The 18,476-nt window shown below is 38.5% G+C and overlaps 1 long non-coding RNA gene across 3 annotated transcripts in view; it reads left to right on the top strand.

Moving 5' to 3' along the window:
* Positions 1-18,476, top strand: part of LOC136863202 (uncharacterized) — a 165,066-nt gene that overhangs the window by 129,523 nt on the left and 17,067 nt on the right. Inside the window, exon 5 of one of the 3 annotated variants that reach the window (XR_011017780.1) lies at positions 1,015-1,200. The exons of 1 other annotated variant lie outside the window; for it this stretch is intronic. This is a non-coding gene — a long non-coding RNA (uncharacterized lncRNA). Of the gene's footprint in view, positions 1-1,014; positions 1,211-18,476 lie in introns of all 3 variants that reach the window. One more of the 3 variants, XR_010859169.2, reaches the window with a different exon arrangement.

Here is an 18,476-nt window from a genome sequence, read left to right as displayed (position 1 = left end):
TTGTGAAAATTATAAGAGGTCTTTGCATAATTCAGAAAACATTCGCCTGGCTATTCGTGTATATTGGTTACTTCTGGAAGGTTTGTTCAGCCCCCCCCCCCCCCCCCCTCTCTCTCTCTCTCAAATCATCATTAACGAAGTATCAACACCAACTTAGATTTTTCCAATGGAACTAAGTCATTTCTAATATTAGCAAACAATTCGAACTGTTACGGAGTTAGACATTTATTTAATTCATCCATGGGACATTTTGAAATACTGTATTTGAAGTGCTCACAATGTAACCAATCGATTTTGCATAGAGTGACATTTCCTGTAATTTCATGTAACCGGGCCGATACAACTCAACACGCTCCTCGCGTGTTCATAGGACTGGGCGAGTTAGCCGTGCGGTTAGGGGCGCGCATCTGTGAGCTTGCATCCGGGTGATAGTAGGTTCGAACTTCACTGTCGGTATCCCTAAAGGTAGTTTTCCGTTGTTTTCCATTTTCACACCACGCAAATGCCAGGGATGTGCCTTAATAAGGCCACGGCCACATCCTTTCCACTCCTAAGCCTTTTCTATCCCATCGTTGCCATAAGACCTATCTGTGTCGGTACGAGGTAAAGCAAATTTTAACAACAACGTGTTCATGGAAAAGTGGAACCACACGAGAAGGGACTTTGAGAGCTTAGACAAAGGTCACATTGTGTCAACCCTGGCGGATGTATTTCAGTCGCCTGCCATATTTGGTATAATTATTGTGAACTTCGAGTTCTAAAGATAGATATTTAGACTGTTTTGTGTTATTTGTTCAGAATGTTCCTAGTTTGTAGATTTCTGATTCAGCATAACTTTCATCTTATTTTGATTTTTGAGCCTCTTTTGTTGTTGTAATTAGCAATTTTGTCTTAAAGTTGAACAGTTTTTTCAGATAAATTCTTTTGAAAATTCAGGATTGGTTGTTATATACGTTGTGAGTTTCAGTTGTTTAGTCAGTATACAATGATATCAATCATCTTTCATTGCTGCAGGTGTTCGCCTGGTTGGGTGATTAGCGTTCACCTTGGTGCCCCTGTGACTCTTGCTGGATGAAACCTGACACAAGCAAGTTAGCAGGAGACAATACCTCAGAGTTGCTACAGTGGACCTTGGTAGCTATGCACTCGATGATGTCGTTCACAGAGCTGTTCATAATGTTCATCCTGTTGGATATGGTGGTAATATCATGTATGTAACAATTTAATGACTTTGTACTGTATATGTGTACTGCAATAGGAATTTTCCCTTCTTGTGATCCTTATCTTTCTGAGAGGTGTTCTTATTAACTTCACCAACTTGGGTTAGATCTGCAAATAAGTAACTTGGTGCAAATTACATATTTGAAATGTGATCTACAAGGTTAGCTTCCAGGAGAACATATTCAGCACTCCCTCGTCCAGTTTTGCCAGCACATATTTTAGTTTAAAGCTTCTAGAAACACAAATGAAAGTTACTAACTGAAACAGCTTAATCCTTTTCGAGTTCTGCTAATAAACTCCTTAAATGAGTTTGTTTTTTCTATTTGCTTTACGTCGCATCGACACAGATAGGTCTTATGGCGACGATGGGATAGGGAAGGCCTAGGAATGGGAAGGAAGCGGCCGTGGCCTTAATTAAGGTACAGCCCCAGCATTTGCCTGGTATGAAAATGGGAAACCACGGAAAACCATCTTCAGGGCTGCCGACAGTGGGATTCGAACCCACTGTCTCCCGATTACTGGATACTGGCCGCACTTAAGCGACTGCAGCTGTCGAGCTTGGTAAATGAAGTATGAAAAATCTAATGTACAATAGAGTCTGCAAATGGCAAGCATATATTGGAAATTCACATTGGCTCTGAGACTTAAAGTTCGACTTAATATATGCCAGACTCTCTGACAGACTGTTGGAAAACAATTCCTGTGCAATCTTGATAGAAGGGGCATCATGTTTGTTGAAGCTGTTAACAATGTTTGTGATAGTGGAGTGGTTTTCACAATAATACACGGCAGCATCTAGCCATGCCCCCCACCTAGTAAGAACTGGTTGTGGAGGGAGTGATGTCGAAGGCGCTAACTTCTTGAAAGTCTCAACCCGCAGTAGTGCTTCCAAAAAAAAATTTTGATGTTGGATATTAATTTACTGTTATAATTTTTGAAAGGTCTGCCTTGTCGATACAATTCAATATAGATATTAATTTATCGACTTCAGGAAAATTTCCACAAATTATTTCTACCCCCTGTATGCAGAGCATGCGCAAGGAAAGTGATGTGAGTCATTCTTGGATAAAACATCTTGAGGCCTTCAGCAGCAGCTTTCACTATGTACAGAGCAGCATCAGTAAGAAAGAGAATACTGTTTCCACACTTTATTTCATCCTTCCACAAAATTTTTTTTTGCATTATCAAAAAGAACAGCGATAGTTTCGAAAACTTCTGAGGTTAGTAGAAAAATGTCCCCTTCAGGGTTATAAACTTCATTATTGGTTCCGTATTGAATTAAGATTACATATAAAATAAAATACAAAGTTTATTCCACCTACTCAGTACTATACAGTAATTGCAATGTTTATAAATACATTACAGTATTTTTTTATTTTTATTTTTTTTTCTATTTGCTTTACGTCGCACCGACACAGATATGTCTTATGGCGACGATGGGGTAGGGAAGGCCTAGGAATTGGAAGGAAGCGGCTGTGGCCTTAATTAAGGTACAGCCCCGGCATTTGCCTGGTGTGAAAATGAGAAACCACAGAAAACCATCTTCAGGGCTGCCGACAGTGGGGCTCGAACCCACTATCTCCCGATTACTGGGTACTGGCCGCACTTAAGCGACTGCAGCTATCGAGCTCGGTATTACAATATATTAACAAGGTACTAGTTTCGACTCTATATTCGTCATCATCAGCGTAACTAAGATACTTACTGATATGCCGAAGTCCTAAGTCAGAATTACATTGCGGAAATGAGATTTAAAAGAATGAACTGTGTATGTGATGCGATGATATACATGTAAAATGGTGGATTGATGAACTGTTATAGATGAAATAATGTTGTGCTTATCAGTGACAAATAAAATGTTAGGATTTACGTTAAATACAGATAGACTGTAAGAATAGTTATCATACAATTATTACAATAATGAATAATATATGCCCTTGTTGGTGAATACTCTAAAATTGCACTTTAAAAACGTAATATGCCGGTTGAATGCAAAGTCCAAATGCTTCTATTGAGTTCTAGAATTCTGAGTGCGTCTTCAGGTGGAGAATTAAAAGTTGAACATTGGTGCAGAGGGTATCTGTCTTGCTTGAGGTCGAATATATCTAATGCAGAAGTTAAATGTCGATAAAACATGTAATATAATGAATTCTTGCTGTACTGTGAGGAATACTCTCAATCCGAGTTGGAACCAATAGAACAACCTTACCGGTGCAACTAAGAGAATGAGCATTACAGCAAGAATTCATTATATTACATTATATTATATTACAAGAATGTCGTATAGTTTTATCGACATTTAACTTCTGTATTAGGTATATTGGACATCAAGCAAGACAGATACCCTCTGTGCCAATGTTGAACTTTTAATTCTCCACCTGAGGATGCACTCAGAATTCTAGAACTCAATAGAAGCATTTGGACTTTGCATTCAACTGGCATATTATGTTTTTAAAGTGAAATTTTAGAGGATTCACCAACAAGGGTATATTTTATTCATTGTTGTAATAATTGTATGATAACTATTCTTACAGTATAATTGTATTTGACGTAAATCCTAAAATTTTATTTGTCACGGATAAGCACAACATTATTTCATCTACAACAGTTCATCAATCCACCATTTTATATGTATATCATCGCTTCTCATACACAGTTCATTCTTTTAAATCACATTTCCACAATGTAATTCTGTCTTGCGAATTCGGCATATCCATAAGTATCTTAGTTAGGCTGATGATGACCCATACAGGGTCGAAACTAGTACCTTGTTAATATATTGTAATGTAATTATAAACATTGCAATTACTGTATAGTACTGAGTAGGTGGAATAAACTTCGTATTTTATTTTATACTAGCAAGATACCCGTGCTTTGCTACGGTATTATACTGAAATTTATAATTGAATGCTTATTGTTTTAGATATAATCCACGGAAATTCGCGATGTGACTCGTTTTCTGAGAGAATCCGCCAAAATTCGCGATCTGACTCGTTTTCTAATCGACTACGGCAAGTTTCCTTAAATTTTTCAATCTTTTTTTTTTCCAGCAATTGATTTCGTACTTCCCGGGCTAGGTCCAGGTATTCCACCCAGTCAGTTGGATCCCTACATCTTTGCCATCTTTTCCTATAAGCATTCTTAATATGGATCAAATCCTTCAGAAGATCTGGCGTGGTGTCGTGTTGGGTGCCTTGGCGATACTGAACCCACGGCCAGACTGCATTCTTAGTCATTACCTGTCAAGGACCCATTTCCAGCGCAGTCCGCACATTTGACGACGGTCCAGAACATTATTATTATTATTATTATTATTATTATTATTATTATTATTATTATTATTATTATTATTATTATTATTATAGATGTTCTGGACACCACAGCAAGATGCAACACCGCTACTTGGCGGTAAATTACATCTGCTGCCATTGTCATTGTTGAAAATGTGACCAGCACCATTGTCGCGCGTAGGCAAGTGTGCGGGATTTCTGGCGATACGAATGACATACTTCCGTGCGTTATTGACCTTATTATAGAGGTGAACAATTTGACGGTCAATCTCATTCCTGTCGTTTATTTCAAATGTGTTTAAATTTTTATTTATATGCCAGGAGAATCTACTGTAATCTATGAACGTTCTCCGAAGGAAAAGATGGCAGTTGAAAACGAACCCAGGAAAGATAAAAAATGGTCGGTTTATGATCAGAATAAGTACATCGAAAATCTACAGCCTGTTTCGCCTGTTTCCAGTTATTCGACAGGGTCAGGAATGGAATGAATAAAACCCCCATCTAGCAGCGACAATAGGAATTGCGCCGGCTGCCGAAGCACTTCTCTGCGGCAATGATCGATGAGTGACAAATGAAATGAAATATTGGACAGTTTTGCTGGAATGAATGATGATGAGGAAAACCGGAGTAAGCAGAGAAAAACCTGTCCCGCCACCGTTTTGTCCAGCACGAATATCACATGGAGTGACCGGGATTTGAACCACGGAACCCAGCGGTGAGAGTCCGGCACGTTGCCGCATGGGAAGCGGAGACTCCTTATAAATACATTATGAGCAGTAAAATCGATTGGTCTCACCTCTTTTTACACCCCACTACTGGTAAGTTTATTTAACCCCCCCCCCCCCCCAGAAAAAAATAAAAATAAGACGGCATGTTTCTTTATGTTTAAAGGAGATTCCAAACACCAATGTTCACGTCTATTACCTTCAGTTTTGAGATATAGGTATCCCCATAAAAATACAGTAATTCACTTTCTTTCACTTCCTTTCACACTCCTTCCCCCCCCTCCCTCCCCACAAGTGAATTTTCCAGAAAAAAATACTTGTTTCTTTACTACTAAAGGATCTTCTAAATACCAATTATCACGACTCTAACTTCTTCAGTTTTTTATTTATTTGTCCTCATGAAAGGAATTCAACTCCTTTTCACTCCCGCTCCCCCGAGATGGTTTCCCCCCAAAACGCGCTTTTCTTTGTTTTTAAAGGATATCAAAATACTAATTTTCACGTCTGTAACAACGTTAGTTTTTATTAGATGCATGTATTCTCATACAATTAAGTCATTAATTTTTCAGTTTTTTCACTCCCCCCTCTTCATTGGATTTTCCGAGAATACGTGTTTCTTTACTTTTAAAGCAGATTCCAAATATCAAATTTCACGTTTGTAACATCTTCATTTTTGAGATATCAGTAGCCTAATTAAAATAATTCAACACCATTTTCAGTCACTTTTACCCCCCCCTCCACCCAAGTGGTATTTCCGTAAACTAAAAATACACGTTTCTTTATTTTTAATAGAGAAAAAATACCATTTTTCACTTCTATAACATGTTTAGTTTTTGAGATATACTGTAGGAATTCTCATTTTTAAATATCACCCCTTTTTATTTCCCCTTAAGTGGAGTTTCAAAAAACAAATCACCTATGATTTTTACATTTACGAGATTCCAAATACCCATTTTTTATGTCTGTAACATTTTACGTTTCTCAGATATTCTGTAGATATAGTCTTTCAAAAAATTCACCCCAATTTGTCACTCCTGTTTAACCACCATTAATTGGATTTTCCAAAAACAAAAAAAAACAAAAATACATGTTTCATTATTCTTAAAGGAGATCCCATATACAAATTTTCAGTTCTGTAGTATCGTCAGTTTCTGAGATATATGTATCCTCATTAAAGGCATTCAACCCATTATTCATCCTATTGGAATTTACAGAAAACAAAAAAATATGTGTTCCTTTATTTTAAGGGAGTTTCTAAATACCAATTTTTACATTTGTAAACTTTTAAAGTTTTAAGATGTAACACACTCCTTTTAAAAATTCACCCCCCTTTTCAACCCCCCATTATTTGGATTTTCCAAAAACAAAAAAATACCTGTTTCTTTATTTTTAAAGTAGATCCCAAATACCAATTTTCAGGTCTGTAATATCTTCGGGTTCTGAAATATAAGTAGCCACATTAAAGGCATTCAACCAATTTTTCACCCTTTTCCACCCTTCCTATTACGATTTTCCGAAAACAACAAAATACGTGTTTCTTTATTTTTAAAGGAGATTCTAAATACAAATTTTACATCTGTAAACTTTAAAAGTTTAGAGATATATTTATATATACACTCATTTTAAAAATTCACCCTCCCATTAATAGGATTTTCCAAAAACAAAAAAATACGTGTTTCTTTATTTTTAAAAGCGATCAAAAGTACCAATTTTTAGGTCTGTAATATCATCAGTTTCTGAGATATAAGTACCGGTATCCTGATTAAAGGCATTCAACCCCTTTTTTCACCCTTTTTCACTCCTCCTATTGGGATTTTCTGAAAACAAAAAAATATGTGTTTCCTTATTTTTAAAGAAGATTCTAAGTACCAATTTTCATATCTCTGAACTTTTAAAGTTTAGAGATATAGATACAATCATTTTTAAATTTCACCCCCCTTTTCACCTCCTTATCGACGGAATATCCAAAAATCCTGTCTTAGCAGGCACCTACATCTTAATATGAATATATCCCCAAAATTTCATTTCTTTATGTCCAGTAGTTTTGGCTCGGTGATGATGAATCAGTCAGTCAGTCAGTCAGTCAGTCAGTCAGTCAGTCAGTCAGTCAGTCAGTCAGTCAGTCAGTCAGTCAGGACAAGTTATTTTTATATATAGACTAGCAAGATAACCCATGCTTCGCTACGGTATTATAATGAAATTTATAATTGAATGGTTAACGTTTTATATATAATCTGCCGAAATTCGCGATGTGACTCGTTTTCTGAGAGAATCCGCCAAAATTCGTGATCTGATTCATTTTCTGAGAGATTACGGCAAAGTTCCAACAATTTTTCAATCTTTCTTTCCAGCAATCGATTCCGTTCTTCCCGGGCTAATTCCAGGTATTCCACTCGGCCAGTTGGGTCCCTAAATCTTCGCCATCTTTTCCTATAAGCATTTTTAATATGGTTCAAATCCTTGAGGAGATCCGGCGTGGTGTCGTCTTGGGTGCCTTGACCGTACTGAACCCGTGGCCGGACTGCATTCGTAGTCTCTACCCGGCCAGTACCCGTTTCTAGCGTGGTCCGCACATTTGGACGACGGTCCAGAACATTATTATTATTATTATTATTATTATTATTATTATTATTATTATTATTATTATGATTATTATTATTATTATTCATGTTCTGGACCCCACAGCTACTTGGCGGTAAATTACATCTGCTGCCATTGTCATTGCTGAAAATGTGACCAGCACCATCGTCGCGCGTAGGCAAGTGCGCGAGATTTCTGGCGACACGAATGATATACTTCCGTGCATTATTGACCTTATTATAGAGGTGAACAGTTGCATGGTCAATATCATTCCTATCGTTTATTTCAAATGTGTTTAAATTTTTATTTATATGCCAGGAGAATCCACTGTAATCTAACTTTATGTTCTCCAAAGGAAAAGATGGCTCTTGAAAACGAACCCAGGAAAGATTTAAAATGATCAGTTTATGATCAGAATCAATACATTATGAACAGTAAAATCAATTGGTCTCAATGCATTTTTCACCCCACCGCCGTTAAGTTGATTTACCCCCCCCCCCCCCAGCCCGCTCCAAAGAGGCCCGTTTCTTTTTATTTAAAGGAGATTCCAAATACCAATGTTCACGTCTGTTACTTTCAATTTTGAGATATAAGTATCCCCATAAACATAATTACCTTTTTTTCACTTCCTTTAACACTACCCCCCTTAAGTGAAGTTTCCGGCAAAAATACTTGTTTCTTTAATAGTAAAGGATATTCTAAATACCAATTATCATGACTCTAACATCTTCAGTTTTTGAGATATGTGTCTTCATAAAAGGAGTTTAACCCCTTTCCACTCCTGCCCCTCAAGATGATTCCCCCCCACCACCACCACCACCACTAAAAAAAGCGCTTTTCTTTGTTTTTAAAGGAGATCCAAATTTTAATTTTCACGTCTGTAACAACTTTAGTTTTTATTAAATGTATGTATTCTCATACAATTAAGTCAATTAAATTTTCAATTCTTTCACACCCCCCTCCCCCACTTCATTGGATTTTCCGAGAATACGTGTTTCTTTACTTTTTAAGCAGATTCCAAATATCAAATTTCACGCCTTTAACATCTTCATTTTTGAGATATCATTAGCTTAATTAAAAGAATCAACACCATTTTCAGTCACTTTAACCCACCCCTTCCTCCACCCAAGTGGTATTTCCGAAAACTAAAAATACATGTTTCTTTATTTTTAATAGAGTTAAAAATACTATGTTTCACTCTGTAACATGTTAAGTTTTTTAGATATACTGTCGAAATTCTCATTTTAAAATTTCACCCCTTTTTATTTCCCCTTAAGTGGAGTTTCCAAAAACAAATCACCTGTGTTTCTTTACACTTACAGGAGATTCCACCTACCCACATTTTACGTCTGTAACATTTTACGTTTCTCAGATATTCTGTAGATATAGTCTTTCAAAAAATTCACCCCATTTTTCACTCCTGTTTAACCGCCATTAATTGGATTTTCCAAAAACAAAAAAATATGTGTTTCTTTATACACTGACTGACAGAGCAAATGCAACACCAAGAAGGAGTGGTCAGAACTTTATGCCAATTGCAGGGTAGACTGACGTCACTGAGGTATGCTCATGATGTGAAATGCGCCGCTGTGCTGTGCACGTAGCGAACGATAAATGGGACACGGCGTTGGCGAATGGCCCACTTTGTACCGTGATTTCTCAGCCGACAGTCATTGTAGAACGTGTTGTCGTGTGCCACAGGACACGTGTATAGCTAAGAATGCCAGGCCGCCGTCAACGGAGGCATTTCCAGCAGACAGACGACTTTACGAGGGATATGGTGATCGGGCTGAAAAGGGCTGGTTGGTCGCTTCGTCAAATCGCAGCCGATACCCATAGGGATGTGTCCACGGTGCAGCGCCTGTGGCGAAGATGGTTGGCGCAGCGACATGTGGCACGTGCAAGGGGTCCAGGCGCCGCCCGAGTGACGTCAGCACGCGAGGATCGGCGCATCCGCCGCCAAGCGGCGGCAGCCCCGCACACCACGTCAACCGCCATTCTTCAGCATGTGCAAGACACCCTGGCTGTTCCAATATCGACCAGAACAATTTCCCGTCGATTGGTTGAAGGAGGCCTGCACTCCCGGCGTCCGCTCAGAAGACTACCATTGAGTCCACAGCATAGACGTGCACGCCTGGCATGGTGCCGGGCTAGAGCGACTTGGATGAGGGAATGGCGGAACGTCGTGTTCTCCAATGAGTCACGCTTCTGTTCTGTCAGTGATAGTCACCGCAGACGAGTGTGGCGTCGGCGTGGAGAAAGGTCAAATCCGGCAGTAACTGTGGAGCGCCCTACTGCTAGACAACGCGGCATCATGGTTTGGGGCGCTATTGCGTATGATTCCACGTCGCCTCTAGTGCGTATTCAAGGCACGTTAAATGCCCACCGCTACGTGCAGCATGTGCTGCGGCCGGTGGCACTCCCGTACCTTCAGGGGCTACCCAATGCTCTGTTTCAGCAGGATAATGCCCGCCCACACACTGCTCGCATCTCCCAACAGGCTCTACGAGGTGTACAGATGCTTCCGTGGCCAGCGTACTCTCCGGATCTCTTACCAATCGAACACGTGTGGGATCTCATTGGACGCCGTTTGCAAACTCTGCCCCAGCCTCCTACGGACGACCAACTTTGGCAAATGGTTGACAGAGAATGGAGAACCATCCCTCAGGACACCATCCGCACTCTTATTGACTCTGTACCTCGACGTGTTTCTGCGTGCATCGCCGCTCGCGGTGGTCCTACATCCTACTGAGTCGATGCCGTGTGCATTGTGTAACCTGCATATCGGTTTGAAATAAACATCAATTATTCATCCGTCCCGTCTCTGTTTTTTCCCCAACTTTCATCCCCTTCGAACCACTCCTCCTTGGTGTTGCATTGTCACTGTCAGTCAGTGTATTTAAAGGAGATCCCATATACAAATTTTCAGTTCTGTAATATCTTCAGTTTCTGAGATATATGTATCCTCATTAAAGGCATTCAGCCCATTATTCACTCTTTTACACCCCTCTTGTTGGAATTTACAGAATACAAAAAAATACGTGTTCCTTTATTTTTAAAGGAGATTCTAAATACCAATATTTACATCTGTAACTTATAAAGTTTTAAGATGTAGGCACACATTTTAAAAATTCGCCCCCTTTTCACCCCCCCCCCCCCATTAATTGGATTTTCCAAAAACAAAAAAATACGTGTTTATTTTTAAAGGAGATCCCAAACACCAATTTTCAGGTCCGTAATATCTTCAGGTTCTGAAATATAAATAGCCACATTAAAGGCATTCAACCACTTTTTCACCCATTTCCACCCTTCCTATTGGGATTTTCCAAAAACAAAAAAATACATGTTTCTTTATTTTAAAGGAGATTCTAAATACCAATTTTTTACATCTATAAACTTTCAAAGTTTTGAGATATAGATACACTCATTTTAAAAATTCACCCCCTTTCACCCCCCCCCCCCATTAACTGGATTTTCCAAAAACTAAACATACGTGTTTCTTTATTTTAAAGGGAATCCCAAACACCAATTTTCAGGTCTGTAATATCTTCAGTTTCTGAGATATAAGTATTCACTTTAAAGGCATTCAACCTTTTTTTTTCACCCCTTTTCACCCCTCCTATTGGGATTTTCCGAAAACAAGAAAATACGTGTTTCTTTATTTTAAAGGAGATTCTAAATACCAATTTTTTACATCTATAAACTTTAAAAGTTTTGAGATATAGATGCACTCATTTAAAAAATTCATCCCCCTTCCCCCCCCTCCAATATTTGGATTTTCCAAAAACGAAAAAATACCTGTTTCTTTATTTTTAAAGTAGATCCCAAATACCAATTTTCAGGTGTGTAATTTCTTCAGGTTCTGAAATATAAGTAGCCTAATTTAAAGGCATTCAACCCATTTTTCACCCTTTTCCACCCTTCCTATTGGGATTTTTCGAAAACAAAAAAATATGTGTTTCTTTATTTTTAAAGGAGATTCTAAATACCTATTTTTACATCCATAAACTTTCAAAATTTTGAGATATTGATACACTTATTTTAAAAATTCACCCCCTTTCACCCCCCCCCCATTAATTGGATTTTCCAAAAACAGAAATACGTGTTTCTTTATTTTTAAAATAGATCCCAAACACCAGTTTTCAGGTCTGGAATATCTTCAGTTTCTGAGATATAAGTATCCTCATTAAAGGCATTCAACCCCTTTTTCACCTGTTTACACCCCTCCTATTGGGACTTTCCGAAAACAAAAAAATGCGTGTTTCTTTATTTTTAACGAAGATTCTAAATACCAATTTTTACATCTGTAAACTTTCAAAGTTATGAAATATAGATACACTCGTTTTAAGAATTCACCCCCATTTTCACCCTCCCTTTATTTGGATTTTCCAAAAACAAAAAATATGTGTTTCATTATTTTTAAGAAAGATCAAATGTACAAATTTTCAGGTCTGTAATAAGTTTAGTTTCTGAGATATAAGTACCGGTATCCTGATTAAAGGTATTCAACCCTTTTCTCACCCTTTTCCACCCCTCCAATTGGGATTTTCTGAAAACAAAAAAATACGTGTTTCCTTATTTTTAAAGAAGTTTCTAAATACCAATTTTTACATCTGTAAACTTTTAAAGTTTTGAGATATAGAAACACTCATTTTAAAATTTCACCCCCCTTTTCACCCCCTTAGCGATGGAATATCCAAAAATCCTCCCTTAGCGAGCACCTACATGTTAATATGAATGTATCCCCAAAATTTCATTTCTTTATGTCCAGTAGTTTTGGCTCGGCGATGATGAATCAGTCAGTCAGTCAGTCAGTCAGGACAAGTTATTTTATATATATAGATATAAAATATCCCCTGCCAGGCTGAGTGGCTCAGAGGGTTGCGGCGCTGGCCATCTGACGTTAATCTGGCAGGTTCGATCCTGGCTCAGCCCGGTGGTATTTGAAGGTGCTCAAATACATCGGTCTCGTGTCGGTAGATTTACTGGCACGTAAAAGATCTCCTGTGGGACTGAATTGCGGCACCTCGGCGTCTCCAAAACCGTAAAAGTAGTTAGTGGGACGTAAAGCAAATAACATTATTATTATTATTATTATTATTATTATTATTATTATTATTATTATTATTATTATTATTATTATTATTATTATTATTATTACGGAGTTACCCATGGAAGGCAGAGGTGAATGAAGGTGCGGGCTGGAATGGGTCTAACTACAAGGCCGAAAAATGAATTAAAATTTCAATAAAAGTTATAATTTCGTACATAGCAATGTTTAACAATTTTTACATATAATTTGAAAACTTAATAAGTACAAGAAGTCAACAGCTATCCAATAATCAGGTACAAGGTCCAATTTTACGAACGAAAGTACAAGTTTCGGGGTCTTAACAAGTTCTGGGCTTCGAGCCCCAATTCCACAATCCCTGAGCTACTGGCCCAACTTTATCAAGACACATATTTGTTCAAAGGGCAGAAAACCCCTTCATACAAGGAGCATTAGCTCCAAAAAACATACCAGACCTCCTAGAGGCACTTTACCACCTCAAAAAAGAGCTGACCCACTCTCAATTTTTCTGAGTCTACTAAAGGCCATAACAGATTTTTACCAAAAATTGCCCTCACGGCACAACTTACAAGAAAACAGGGGTATCTTGTACCCAGCCTACTGGGCCTTAATAGAAAAATAATAGGTTAATTTAAATGGCCCAAAATGCAAAAGGAATGGAGGCGTGAATTAGCACTCCTAAATACACATTTTAAAACCTAAGAGGCACTAGGCCGATGACACAGGGGCTATTCCCAAACTAGGGAGGTGACTCGTATAAGAAAAATTTTAACACATTAAGGAAGAGTAGAAAATCGGGTACGAAAACGTAGTCACCTCAAATCACAATGAAGGGGAGCTCGAGAGGGTAAAGCACTCTCTATCCCCGAATTACAGTTATAGATATATGAAGTTTTACAAAGACTGAAAGAAATTTACATGTTTCAAGAGATATGTTACATATTAAAGTTTTCGGACCTGCCCCGCAGGGAAGTTTCGAGACCTTTCATGAATAATTAAGACACACCCACCGTCTTTTATTGGCTAACATCAAAAGTTGCACACAAAATCGGAAAAGAAACACATGATTGGTAGGAAATTCATTACAGAAATTCTTGATTGGTTAAAATCAAAACCGGCGGAAAGAAAAGATTAATACTGCCAACCTACAAATGAAAGTACGAAATTTAGTAAAAAGAATAACTTATGAATACAAAATTTCTTCAAATAAAGTTCCTTCACTTCGCACCAGGGTGCATGATCATAGTTTTTAGTAGAGAAATCTATAAGGGAAAGTCCACACTTCTTGATCAATAGAAAACAAAACACGTTGAAATCCACACAGTATTGACAACTTGGTAATCACAAAATTTTACTGTAGTGACATCTTCTGAGAAACTTAAAAATTGGTCCAGTTTTTAAGGTTCAGATTTTCTCCAGTAGAGGAGGATTTATTGGCGCAAGATTTAAAATTGCGGCGTAGGGGTGTACCGCCCGGTACAATTATTATTATTATTATTATTATTATTATTATTATTATTATTATTATTATTAAAAATATCCCCAGGATGATCAGCACAGAGTGTTCCAAAAATCATTCCCTATATATCTCCCTGCAGTGTCCATCATCCCATCAGTAGATATCCAAATCTTATTATGTGCTACACTGTGTCGTATTTGGTTTAGAGTATCTTTGTAGCAATACAATAAATACCGTATTTCACCGCATAATCGTTGACTTTGTATACCAAAATTTTTGAATAATTAATAGGGTGTACCATTATGCAAAGAATATTTTAATACCAGTATTTGTATTACAGAAAAAATGAATTTATAACTAAATTGTATTTTATACAAGTTTGAGGTGCATGAAATATTCGCTTACACAGCCTACCTCGAATTAATTAAAACAGACCAAAACAAAGTTCGTAATTTATTTGCAATAGTTCGTCAAACGTTTCTCCAATCTGAAAATAAAAATTAACTTACTAAGTTAATTGTCATTAATCAGAGCATTGAAGTTGAAATATTACACCAGCAAAAAATGATTGCTTTATTGTGGAATACGGACTTCCTGGTAAATAATTTTGTCAAAATCTTCTGTGTTGCTATTGCTGGTTTTGGTATCTGATGCGCTGTCCTCGCCGCTGCTTATACCAGTATCAGATTATTCGTCCCTGTGCCACACTGCGCCATCGTCGAATCTGTCCAGTGCGTTCGAATTTTAAGTCTTTTTGAAGCTTTTGGAGACTAGTTCAGGTGGTATAAGGTCCCAACTCTTCCTTTCCCATGAGCATAATAAGTCTAAGGATGGGCACCTAATATTTCTAGCGGGCGTCAGTTGCTGAAAATTTACAGTCTTGTCTGTGTAATCAGCAAGCAACCTGTGACGTGGTGTTGTTCTCCTACGTACATACATATACATACATTATCATTATAGACTGTTATGCCTTTCAGCGTTCAGTCTGCAAGCCTATGAGAATTTACTAAACGTCGCCACAATCCTCGATTTGCAACTAGTGTTGTGGCCTCATTTAGTTCTATACCTCTTATCTTTAAATCGTTGGAAACCGAGTCTAACCATCGTCGTCTTGGTCTCCCTCTACTTCTCTTACCCTCCATAACAGAGTCCATTATTCTCCTGGGTAACCTATCCTCCTCCATTCGTCTCACATGACCCCACCACTGAAGCCGGTTTATGCGTACAGCTTCATCCATCGAGTTCATTCCTAAATTAGCCTTTATCTCCTCATTCCGAGTACCCTCCTGCCATTGTTCCCACCTGTTTGTACCAACAATCATTCTTGCTACTTTCATGTCTGTTACTTCTAACTTATGAATAAGATATCCTGAGTCCACCCAACTTTCGCTCCCGTAAAGCAAAGTTGGTCTGAAAACAGAGCGATGTAAAGACAGTTTCGTCTGGGAGCTGACTTCCTTCTTACAGAATACTGCTGATCGCAACTGCGAGCTCAATGCATTAGCTTTACTACACCTTGATTCAATCTCGCTTACTATATTACCATCCTGGGAGAACACACAACCTAAATACAGTACTTGAAATTATCGACCTGTTCTAGCTTTGTATCAGCAATCTGACATTCAGTTCTGTTGAATTTCTTACCTACTGACATCAATTTAGTCTTCGAGAGGCTAATTTTCATACCATACTCATTGCACCTATTTTCAAGTTCCAAGATATTAGACTGCAGGCTTTCGGCACAGTCTGCCATTAAGACCAAGTCATCAGCATAGGCCAAACTGCTTACTACATGTCCACCTAACTGAATCCCTCCCTGCCATTTTATAGCTTTCAGCAGATGATCCATGTAAACTATGAACAGCAAAGGTGAAAGATTACAGCCTTGTCTAACTCCTTACCCTGAAACTTGAACTCATTCTACCATCAATTCTCAATGAAGCCCAATTGTCAACATAAATGCCTTTGATTGATTTTAATAATCTACCTTTAATTCCATAGTCCCCCAGTATGGCGAACATCTTTTCCCTCGGTACCCTGTCATATGCTTTCTCTAGATCTATGAAACATAAACACAACTGCCTATTCCTCTCGTAGCATTTTTCAATTACCTGGCGCATACTGAAAATCTGATCCTGACAGCCTCTCTGTGGTCTGAAACCACATTGGTTTTCATCCAACTTCCTCTCAACGACTGATCGCACCCTCCCTTCCAAGATACCAGTGAATACTTTGCCTGGTATACGGTACTAATCAATGAGATACCTCGATAGTTGTTGCAATCCTTCCTGTTTCCTTGCATGTAGATAGATGCAATTACTGCTTTTGTCCAATCTGAAGGTACCTCACCAACACTCCATGCTAATTTTACTACCCTATGAAGCCATTTCATCCCTGCCTTCCCACTATACTTCACCATTTCAGGTCTAATTTCATCTATTCCTGCTGCCTTATGACAATGGAGTTTATTTAGTATCCTTTCCACTTCCTCAAGCATAATTTCACCAACATCATTTTCCTCCTCCCCATGAGCTTGGCTGTTTGCAACACCACCATGATGATTTCCTTTTACATTGAGAAGATGTTCAAAATATTCCCTCCACCTCTCCAATGATTTCCTGGGGTCTATTATGAGTTCACCTGAATTACTCGAAACACTGTTCATTTCCTTTTTCCCTCCCTTCCTGAGATTTTTTATTACTGTCCAGAAAGGTTTCCCTGTTGCTTGACCTAGCCTTTCCAGGTTATTACCAAAATCTTCCCATGACTTCTTTTTGGATTCAACAACTATTTGTTTTGCTCTGTTTCTTTCATCTACATACCAATCCCTGTCTGCCACGGCCCTTATTTGGAGCCATTTCTGATAAGCCTTCTTTTTATGTTTACAGGCTGCTCTCACTTCATCATTCCACCAAGATGTTCGCCTTTTTCCATCTTTTCACACAGTTGTTCCTAGGCATTCCCTTGCTGTTTCTACTACAGCATACCTGTATGCCACCCATTCACTTTCTATATCCTGAACCTGCTTACTGTCTACTGTTCGAAACTTCTCACTAATCATATCCATGTACTTCTGTCTAATTTCCTCGTCCTGGAGATTTTCTACCCTTATTCGTTTGCAGACAGATTTCACTTTCTCTACCCTGGGCCTAGAGATACTTAGTTCACTACAGATCAGATAGTGGTCTGTATCATCTAAAAATCCCCGAAAAACTCGTACATTCCTAACAGATTTCCTGAAGTCAAAGTCTGTTAAGATATAGTCTATTATGGATCTGGTACCCCTAGCCTCCCATGTGTAGCGGTGAATAGCCTTATGCTTGAAGAATGTATTCGTAACAGCTAAACCCATACTAGCACAGAAGTCCAGCAAACGCTTCCCATTCCCATTAGCTTCCATATCTTCCCCACATTTACCAATCACCCTTTCGTATCCTTCAGTTCTATTCCCAACTGTTGCATTGAATTCGCCCATTAGCACTAATCTATCCTTGCTGTTGACCCTGACCACGATGTCACTCAATGCTTCATAAAACTTTTCAACTTCATCCTCATCTGCACCCTCACGTGGAGAATACACGGACACAATTTTTGTCTTAATTCCTCCCATTGACAAATCTGCCCACATCATTCGCTCATTTACGTGCCTAACAGAAACTATGTTGCCTGCAATGGTATTCCTGATAAATAGCCCTACCCCAGACTCTGCCCTTCCCTTTCTAACACCCGTCAAGTACACCTTATAATCTCCTATCTCTTCCTCATTATCTCCCCTTACCCGAATATCACTTACTCCTAGCACATCCAGATGCATCCTCTTTGCTGACTCAGCCAGTTCTACCTTCTTTCTTCCATAAGCCCCATTAATATTGATAGCTCACCATCGAATTCCATTTCCTTCGCCAAGTTGTTTCCAAGGAGTCCCTCGCCTGTCAAATGGGAGTGGGACTCCATTACTCCCATAGGTCCGAGGCTTGCTTAAAGTGTTCTGAGCTCGGTAAATTCATGAAGCAGGATGCTGCCCTAGTGGTATTTAAAATTTTTTATATATATTTGTCCAGTGGCTGCAAAGTAGATGTTAGGCCACCGGGAATGACTAACTATCGTGATTTAGTTTCATTAGAATTTGC

This window comes from Anabrus simplex, chromosome 2, assembly GCF_040414725.1.
Source record: "Anabrus simplex isolate iqAnaSimp1 chromosome 2, ASM4041472v1, whole genome shotgun sequence".
Taxonomy (NCBI): domain Eukaryota; kingdom Metazoa; phylum Arthropoda; class Insecta; order Orthoptera; family Tettigoniidae; genus Anabrus; species Anabrus simplex.
This window is presented reverse-complemented; position numbering and strand designations above follow the sequence as displayed.